We start from the raw sequence: 10,057 nt of genomic DNA, 5'->3' as shown, positions 1-10,057 counted from the left end.
TTTTGGTTTTGGTTTTTTGAGAGGGTTTCTCTGTATAGCTGGCTGTCCTCAAACTCAGAAATCTGCCTGCCTCTGCCTCCCAAGTGCTGGGATTAAAGGTGCACAAGGTGGGATCACCATTCTTGATTGAACATCTTAAAACAATGTTATTTCTTGGGACCTAGCGGGTTGGCTAGGTAGGTCTTTAGAGGGGAACTGTAATAGCTATTCCTGGTTGTCAACTTGACTATATCTGGAGTCAACTACAATCCAGAAAAGGAGGGTTCCCCTGTGATCCAGATCTTGAGGCTGGAAGACACAAGTTTCTGATCTGTATCTTGGCATGGAGATTTTGAGGCACAGTAGCTATGAAAAATTTAGGCCCAGCCAGCCAGCGGATTTCTGAGTTTGAGGACAGCCAGCTATACAGAGAAACCCTGTCTCAAAAAACCAAAACCAAAAAAACCAAAAAAACCTTAGGCCCACAAAAGGTAGTACATGCCTTTAATCCCAGGAGACTGAGGCAAGGAGATCTCTGCATTCAAAGTCAGCCTGGGACAAAACAAGTCTCAGATCTAGGCGTGGTGGTACACACCTTTAATCTGGGCTACACCTTCTGCTGGAGACCTACATAAGGACATTGGAAGAAGGAAGATTCTCTCTTCACTTGCTTGCACATCTGTTGGAACCTACTTCTTCAGAATTCTAGCTCATACAGAAGACCAGCTGGAACAACTAGCTTTGTGGGACTGAGCAACTACTAGATTCTTGGACTTATCCACAGCTGAACATTGTTGGATTAGTTGGACTACAGACTGTAAGTCATCCCAACAAATTCCCTTAATATATAGACACATTCCATAAGTTCTGTGACTCTAGAGAACCCTGACTAATACAGGAACGGACTCAGGAAGTGGTTGCATTAGCTTCAGGGTCACTGGGTTGGAAGATCCTGGATGGCCTATTAGAGTCTCATGCCAACTGCAATTTCCAGCCTCAGTTTCCTCCTTGTGGTCTCATGGCCAGCACAACAACAGTGCAGGAGCAGGAAGAGGAGGCATTGAGAGCTGCCTCTTCTCTATAACTCTCATGCCCTCCCTTCTGCTGTATTCTTTGTATCAGCAGATGACAAGGCCAGCCCAGGTGGTGTAGGTAGAGACAGACTCTACCTGGTTTGGAGTGGCAGTGTGTTACATTGCAAAGTGACTGGCGGCCATCAAAGTTTGCTACTATACATGGCTACATGTATTGTGTACTATAATGGCGGCCATTAGGACATTATCTCACTTAGACCATACAAACATGTGGCAATATAGACATTCTTATGCATGGCTACTGCATAGAATTTGTAGGTTATTGAGGATGGATACTACTTCCTCCTCCTCTTCCCCCTCTTCCTCTTCTTCCTTCTTTTTTACTTCTTCAGACAGGGTTTCTCTGTTATGTAGCTCTGGCTGTCCTGAAATTCACAGAGATCTACCAGTCTGGTCTGCCTAGGGTGTATTACTTTTTTTTTTTTTTTTTTTTGGGGTGTATTACTTTTAACCAATCTAGTTCTCTCTTGCTAAATGGAACAAACCCATTGAGTTGGCCCTTCAGCTTCTCTGACCCCAGGAAATACTCTCCTGAGGGAGCAGGGAGGAAAGAGAAAGCAGAAGGTAGGAGATGGAGCCTTGCCTCACCCACTTCTCAGAACACCAAGGACTTGCTGATTGGAAGGCCAGGCGATTCTCCCTGCTCTTTAAGTTCTGACTTCCTGGGAAGCTTGGCAGGTCTCCAATTCCATCTCTCCCCTCTCCTCCCTTAAAATAGAGAAGAAATTATTCGGGAAAAACTGTGAGTTGGTCCAGTTTTTCCTTGATTTCGTGGTGTTGGCAGAAGGCCAGAAGATGTTCTAAGCCAAGCAGCTCCTGCTGGGATCTCTCTCTGGGAAGGGAAGGGCACTGATTTGAAAATAAGCATATCAGAAGCTGGGAAGAAAACGTTGGCTGCCAGCCTTCCCAGTGGATGCTTTGCCACCTGGTCCCACATTGGCAGGGCCCTTACAGCACATACTCCTAATGCTCAGGTCTAGTATCGCGTTGGAAATTAATTTTATTAAATTCTGGCTTTCAGACGGTACCAGCTTTTAAACCTGTGCTTTGGATTTGTGCCAGAACCTGTAGTTAGTGTGATTTCCCACCCCCAACCCAACATGTTCTGCTTGATCCAAAATTCAGCAGCCGGGACTGGGAGGATCCACTGCTGAGCAGCAGGCTAAGAAGTTACCTCAAGGCTGAATCCCCAGAGCTGCCTGCCCAACTCAGTCATGGAAACCGGCAGCACCCCGAGACCACGGGGACCAGCAAGTACATTGCCTCAACACAGAGACCCGACGGGACCTGGCGCAAGCAGCAGAGAGTCAAAGGAGAATACGTGCCCCAAGAGGAGGTCCCAGTCTATGAAAACAAGTATGTGAAGTTTTTCAAGAGTAAACCAGAACTTTCCCCAGAGCTGAGCCCTGAGGCTACCACACCGGTTACCCCATCCAGACCTGAACTTGGTGAAGCAGGCCTCTCTAAGACAGCCAAACGCAACCTGAGGAGGAAAGAGGAGGCAGCATCAGGAGAAAGACGCAGAGGCCTTGAACAGGACTCTTGATAAGGTGTCTCTGGGAGACACAGCCCTGACACCTCGTGCTCTCCAGGGCCCCCAGGCCATGCCTCTAGCTGCTTCTGATCCACCGAACTCAGCTGCCACCACAGAGAAAGCCAAGAAGATCACGAACCTAAGGAAGAAGCTGTGTCAGGTGGAGGAGCTGCAGCAATGGATCCAGGCGGGGGAGGTCAGCCGGCCCAGCAGAGAACAGCTGGAGAAGCTGGCCCAGCGGAGGGTTCTGGAGAAGGAGCTGGAGGACTTGGAGTTGGACCTGTGAGGCTTCAGGAGTAGGGGAGTGAACTGCAGAACAAACCATGGGGTGCTCTGGGGTCCGGGGAGTGTGGGTCTCAGATGTCAGGAGGGGCACCCCCATTCTAGCTCACGTTCACTCCTGTGGCCCCTTCTCAGCTCCTGTTTTTAGACTTTCCCTTTCCATGCTAGTGTCTACAATCTGAGTGCCCATCCAAGGTCCTCTGCTGCTGATCTGGGTATCCTGTAGAAAAGAAAGCAGGGGTGTGTGGGGGGGGGATGCCTGTTAGGGTTCTGCAGCTGAGGGCACAAGGAGTGCCCAAGTTTTGCCACAGTGTTTGAGTTACTTCCCTGGCCATCCGTAACTGCTTCCCTTTTATTTATTTATTTATTTTTGAAAAGAGAAAGTAAGAATAAATTCAAGAAGATGACAAAAAAAAAAAAATCGGCAGCTGTAATCGGAACTCAGATGTTTAAAGAACAAAAGCTTATTTATTAAAAAAAAAAAAGTTTTAAGTAGGGTGAGATGAGAGAAAGCAACTTTTATCCCATAAATCACGTGTACTCTGAGCCTCTGGGCCCTGGAAACCCAACTGGATTTCCTAGGGGTAGGTCGAATCCAGTGCGCTGGAGCAGTGGGGTGGAGGGAGAGCTGGTAAGGAGGCCCTTCAGGGCAGTTCTTGTTAGGCATTCCTGCAGAGTCTGGGCACAGATGCCAGCTTCAAAGAATAAAAAGGCAGGAAGAACACAACCAAATATGCCAGAAGATAAAAGATGACGTGCCATACAAGAACACTAGATTTCATTTATTAAGATAAAAGCTGGAACATGAATGGGAAGGCAAGAAGGATGGAAAGTTCAAGGCCACTTGGGCTCTTTAGAGCCTGTCTGAAAATAGAAAGTACAGAGAGGGCTGGAGATCTTGTACAGTGGCAGAGTGCTTGCCCAGCGTGCGAGGGCTCCTAGGTTTCATCTTGAGGACTGAAAACAGATAGGAAAGACCCCAACAATGACAGAACACCCCAAACTAAAGCATATAAAGTATTTTAATGCAGAAGAGGAAAATAATAAAAATTGTTAAAAGAAATCCTAATTAATAACCCCTGGAATGGAAAGAAACCTGGTGAGGGGGAGCAGGGCTGCTTGGGGAGAAGCTAAGGAGATGGTAACCCCACATTTGCTGTGTCAGACAGCTTTGGCAGGGACTAGCTCCCTACAGAGAGACCTCAAGTTGGGTGTGGTAGCTCATCCCTGAAATTTTTAGCACTTGGGTGGCAGGAGGATTGCAGGGAAATCAGGCTTTGCCTTGAGTTGAAAGTTTGTTCCTAAGCTACAGAGTCCCTTTCACTCCCTCCCAGCAAATGAGTAAATAAATACAACAGAGCTGACCACAGAAACTGCCCTGAGCAGAGATCATAGAATCCTAGAAGGCACTTAAGATAGCAACAAAGAGACAGGATTATGTCAGATAAGGTAAAGTCTTTGATTTTCCGTAGAGATGTGAATTGTGAAAGAGTACAGATAGATACTCCCTGGGTGACCCACACAGAGCTTCCATTAGGGGCCAGGTTTAGCTACCTTCCTGTCCTGGCCTCCTGTGCTTATTATATAGAATTGTGAAGGCATGCTATGTTTTGTTATTACTAACACAACTGCTATCCCTCAGGTGCCAGGGTCTGCAGCAGGCAGAACCTGCTTTTAACTTAAATTCTGTTGCATGCTGCTGGGGACAGAAAGATTGGAAGATTGTTACCAGACTCGGGCCACAGTCTGTGCTCCAACACGCCAGGTTTGGCTCCCCATCCTCAATAAACCAATTAAAGGGGCCACGTGAATAGTGGAAGTCAGAACAAAGTGACCGCCTTGGGAAGAGGGAGGAAGAGATCCAGTGACTTCCTCAGTCCATCTCCAGGAGGTCCTGGCGTGAATGTGGGGTTTAAGAGAAGGGCACAAGGTGTGGTCTCCTGCCCATTATGGCCTCACATTAATGTCTCTTGGAAGGACTTTTTTCTCCTGCAAAAAATCCCAGCCATCTGACAAGTTGCAACTTTCTCCTGGAGGCAGGGTCCTCCTGGATGCCCTCAGGGTGTCCTCCATTTTTTTTTTCAGCAGAAAAGGAAATACTAATATCTTGGGTTCATTCATCAACAGTCTGAGCCCGTGTCTCTTTAGAGTGCATTCATTCCTGCTGGCAGGTCAGTTACAGGGTGAGGGAATGGAGGGCAAACGTAAAGGAACTCCTTATTCCTGGGTAGTGTTTGAATCTGCAGGAATGAGAATGTTTTCTGCTTAATGAGGTTTCCTTCTTAAACTCTAAGTGAGATCACATGTTTTAGATAAGTGAGTCAACTTAGGGTTTCTCAGCTTTTCCTTGTTGGCCATTTTCTCCTTTAATTACTTCTGATTAAAAAGCATCGCCATTGCTAGGTTTAGTAGCCCACATCTTGGCAGATGTCTTGGAGTAGTCTATATAGTGACCAGGCCTACTTAGTGAGATCGAGCCTTAGAAAAAAAGAACAGAAGGCCCATGGTGTAGCTTAATGCTAGAGAGGTCATTCAGTGTGTACAAGGTCCTGTGCTCCACCCCTTGAATATATATATATATGCATATGTGTGTGCATGCATGCGTGCGCACCACACACACACACACACACAGAAAGGGGGCGGCTGTGAGAGGATCTATGTATCTATACGGTTGCCTGTTGATTGTAGGCCCTGCAGACTTCAGCAGTAATGCTGATGGTTCTTGAACTTTGCTCAGAAGAGAAAATGGAGACATACCTGATGAATGTAATTCTCCTAAATTTTTCATATAACGGTCAAGGCATAATTTAGCAATAAAAAAACAAGGAGTTGGAGCAGTCCCTTAGCTAAGAACACTTGCTGCTCTACCAAAAGACCAGGCTTGACTCCCAGCACCTACGTGTTGGCTCACAACTGTTCTTAGCTCCGTTTCTAGGGGATTTGAACCCTCACCTGACTTCCTTGGGTATCAGGCATGTATGTGGTACACAGACTACTGGCAAAACACTCACTAAACATAAAGTAATAAAACAAGGCAGGACTGGTGGCACACATCAATATTCCTAGGTACTTGGGAGGCTGGAGGCAGAATATACAGAATGAGTTCAAGGCCAACATAGATTCTGAAGAAGAGAGTTGGAGGTGTAGCTCAGTGGTACAACAGTTGTTTTGAGGCCCTAAAATATGAATATTTGGGGATATATTCAATCCCAAATGCCACATAAAAATTAAAAATAAACCCAAAACTGTAACTTTGGTTAGCTGAGATGTTTGTATACATTTGCCTAATTGCTTGCCAGTTCTAAGATGAAAAGTTGAAAGTGTTGGTTATTCTTTACCTAGAAATTGTAAAACCCATGACCAGTTGTGGACATTGTGTCAGCATTTAGGCGGATCTTGCACTGAGCCTAGAGTCCCTACTCAGCTTTTAAAAGGATTTTAGTTTATTTCTTGGGCTTAGTAAGTAGCTCATCTGCTGTTCATTTACTTATTCATGGCTTAACAGTTTTCAGGGAAGAGATTTAAATCCTATATGTTAGGCCTATGAGAATGTTAATAACTGCATAAATACCTGGGCAGTTGATGAGACTTTGAAAACAGTGCAGATTGTTATATGTATGCATGGACCTTTGGAATGCGGGTCATATATTAAATGGAGGAAGTTAAAGATGGAGAAGGATTGTCGTAGTACTGACTCCTCTATATTGGCACACTGCTTTTGGACACATTTATAAATGAGATCTTTTTGAAGTCAGCATACATTTATGCTGTAGAAGCTAGGTTGCCGTAGGAGGTAAATGAAGTTCTAGAAGTATAGAAATCCCTTATCACGATAGGAATGTCTCCCTGTAGGGATAGGAGAGCAGCCCCTGCGAGGAAAGAGTTCTTCAGGGGTGTGGTTTTTGGTAGGACTTTTTGGCTGTACAAGTTCACCTTCACTTTTTAAAACACCAAACTATGAAGTTAGGAGTGGGATGTCTGTATATGGGAAGATCTAGGGAGAGGTGGATTTGAGAGAGATATGTCCGTGAGCACGAAATTCTCAAAGAATAAATATATCAAACAAAATGAACAGGTAGAATATGAATGTCTGTGTACATGATTTTGTTAATAAACATTGAAGTGTGTTTATGGGAAACCATACCTTAAATATAAGGAAGTGAGCGTGGAGTTAGGTTGGGAGTGGGAGAGTAGGATGGCCTTGTGGAGGGAGGCAGGGATCCCTGTATCTTTAATAACACAGCAAGGCTATATAGCTAGAAGCAGCATGTAGGGGGAAGGGCCAGGTGAGCCTGGTGATGAGGCAAAGCCTTCCTTAGGGGAACACTGGGGAATAGGGACTGGGAGGATGGGCTTAGAGGTGCCATAATTGGAGATGATCTCACAAAAGAGTCCCCTGAGCCCTTCAGTCCTTCACAGTAAGGAGTAAGTGTGGGGTTGGCCAGAAAAGTGATGAGGTAGCTAGGGGAAAAATAGATATTTTGAGAGCTATTTAAGGAGCAAAAATCTATAGGACTTTAAGCAGACAGGATATGGTAGCATAGTAGAAGGCCATGGGAGCAGGTGACACTGAGGTGACCTTTAGAGGTCAGGCCTGAGCAAGTTTGAGATGGCCTCAAGACCCCTACCTATGTAGTAAGGGCAACAGCAGCTAGCTCTGAGTACCTCAGGCCTCAAGAGCTCTGGGGAATGGAGGTTTTAAATTTTAGTTTTCTCCATCCAGCTGGTGACAAAAGCTACAGGTAGCTGTACTGGTGGGTTCACCTAGGAGGTAAGTTAGACAGAAGGAGGCCGCGAGGCTTAGAGGAGTCTCTTATTCAAGGGCTGAGCAGGGAAGCACAGAAAGATACAGAGTTTAAAGTAGGACCCGTCAGGAAATCTATTGCTGGGAGGTCGGGTGGCATGAGCACTGTGTGCCAGAGGCAGTGCCGAGCTAGCCACTAGAAATGGCTAGTGCTGCAGAGAGAACTGCAAGGATAAGGATGGAGTGGCTGAAAAGTGAAGTGGGAAGTGATAATGGATGTTTATGGACAGAAGAGTGGACACGCCTTTCTAGAGCTTGTTGGTTTTTTTGTTTTATTCATTTATTTACTTACTTATTTTTTCGAGACAGGGTTTCTCTGTGTAGCCCTGGCTGTCCTGGAACTCACTCTGTAGACCAGGCTGGCTTCGAACTCCAGAAATCCATCTGCCTCTGCCTCCCAAGTGCTGGGATTAAAGGGGTGCGCCACCACCGCCCGGCTCGTTTATTTTTTTTGAGACAAGGTTTCTCTATATAGTCCTGGCTGTCCTGGAACTCACTCTGTAGACAAGGCTGACCTCAAACTCACAGAGATCCTCCTACCTCTGCCTCCTGAGTGCTGGAGGTTGATGCCTTGCCACCATCACCTGGATCTAGAACTCCGCTAAGCAGTGTGGCTAGAACAAGAGATGCAGTTGTGAGAAAAGGCACAGCAGTTGCAGCGGTTACACATCTCACTGCTCTGTCAGAATACTCGGCAAAAGCAACTGCAGAAAAGAAAGGGGGGTTTATCCTAGCCCCCATTTTGAGAGTATAGTCCATCGTGACCGCAAAGGCATGGTGGCCGAAGCGTGAGGCAGCTGGTTACACTGCAGCATAGTCAGGAAGTAGAGAAAATGGGAAATGTGCCCTGCAGTACAGAGTGGAGGACCAGGCAGGCAAAGATAATGTGGTAAAAGATAAAAGATTGGCATGATTAAAGACACTGCCTGCTCTGCTGCCAGACCATAGGAGAGGTACCTGGAGGGCAAGAACACCCATTGAAGACTATCTTGCACAAATCCACTTTATTTTATGTCCTGAGATTTATCTCCTAAGTGATTCTAAGACCCCCTCCGCTTGACTATTAACCATCACAGACTTCATGAAGAGGCTGTGGGTCTATTGGCATTTGTGTTTACTGGGATTTGAGCTTGTTTAAAAGCTGATGCAGGGGCCGGCAAGACAGCTTGGTGGATAAAGGCACTTGCTACCAAGTCCTGAGACTACCAGACTTCCATAGCGTGGGAGGAGAGAAATGATTTCTCTGCAAGTTGTCCTCCGATCTCTACTCATGTGCCACATGTACATGTACCCACCAAATAAAATAAATTAAAATGTAATTTAAAAAAAAAAACAAAGAAAAATCAGTATCAGAAGATTCCGAAGGAGGTCCAAAAGGATGGCTCCCAAGTGCTCTGGTGAAAGAGGCAGATAAGGCAGATAGCGCAAGTGTCTTATGTGCTTGGCAACAGGATGCTGAAGATTGTCTGAGTTTTATTTTTGTGTAGGAGGCTGGGGTTATGTGTTGTGATGGGAGTGGATGGCTGAAGGTTTGAAAATTCTACTGTGAAACCCGAGATTAATCATCCAAGGCAGTGTGGTTCTGGTGCAGAGCAGTGTACAGGACTACTTGGGCCTTTTCTCATTCCATGCTCATCAATTTCAGTCTCATCTGGTGTATGATTGCTATATTAATTACTATTTGTGTGGTGATAGAACACCATGCCCAAGGCAACTTATAGTAGAGTTACAGTCCATAACAGTGGGGACAATGTGGCAGCATCAGGCGTGGCACATTGGAGCAGGATGCCAGAGCCCACATTCTGAACCATAGTGTGAAACAGAGACTATAAATGCCTAAGACCATAAACTCTCAACATTTTTAGTGCTGGCTGGTAAAAACAGGGATGTGCTTGGTGGAGGCCCGCATCTCTCTTGGCTGGAGTGGTACCAGGGCCCTGGATCTCCCTTTCTGTAGGCTGATGGACAGTGGTGGAAGCAGAAGCTACTGTGTAGGACCAGTGTGCTCAGCATTGTTCTTAGCGCCCTAAGGAACAGAATTACTCTCCTGTGAGAGCTGTGTTTGAGTTTGCTGTTGTGTTTAATATAAGGTGGGGAAACCAAGGTTCAGTTAAGGCAAGTTAAGTAGCTGAGAGCAAAATTACACAGCTAACAAATGTGCTAGGATTACAGGCATCCATCACCATGCCTGGTTTATATGGTGCTAGGTTAGAAACCAGGGCTGCTTCACTCATGTTAGCAGAGACCTCTAACCTTTCTAAGAAATCTCTTTCCAAAGCCCGTTAACTCTTCATGATGTAATTATTCCAAACCCACTGCTTTAGTTAGATAAATTTAATAGTTTTTTTTTTTTTTTTTTTTTTC

General features: G+C 45.7%; 1 protein-coding gene and 1 pseudogene across 5 annotated transcripts in view; both read left to right on the top strand.

Annotated features, from left to right (window-relative positions):
• LOC116093290 overlaps positions 1-6,035 on the top strand; it is a 7,054-nt pseudogene extending 1,019 nt beyond the window's left edge.
• LOC116093702 (TLC domain-containing protein 4) overlaps positions 1-10,057 on the top strand; it is a 77,929-nt gene that overhangs the window by 28,381 nt on the left and 39,491 nt on the right. The gene's annotated exons all lie outside the window — the stretch shown is intronic.

This window comes from Mastomys coucha, unplaced genomic scaffold (genome assembly GCF_008632895.1).
Source record: "Mastomys coucha isolate ucsf_1 unplaced genomic scaffold, UCSF_Mcou_1 pScaffold16, whole genome shotgun sequence".
Taxonomy (NCBI): domain Eukaryota; kingdom Metazoa; phylum Chordata; class Mammalia; order Rodentia; family Muridae; genus Mastomys; species Mastomys coucha.
The sequence above is the reverse complement of the archived record's forward strand: the minus strand, read 5'-3'. Positions and strand labels throughout refer to the sequence as shown.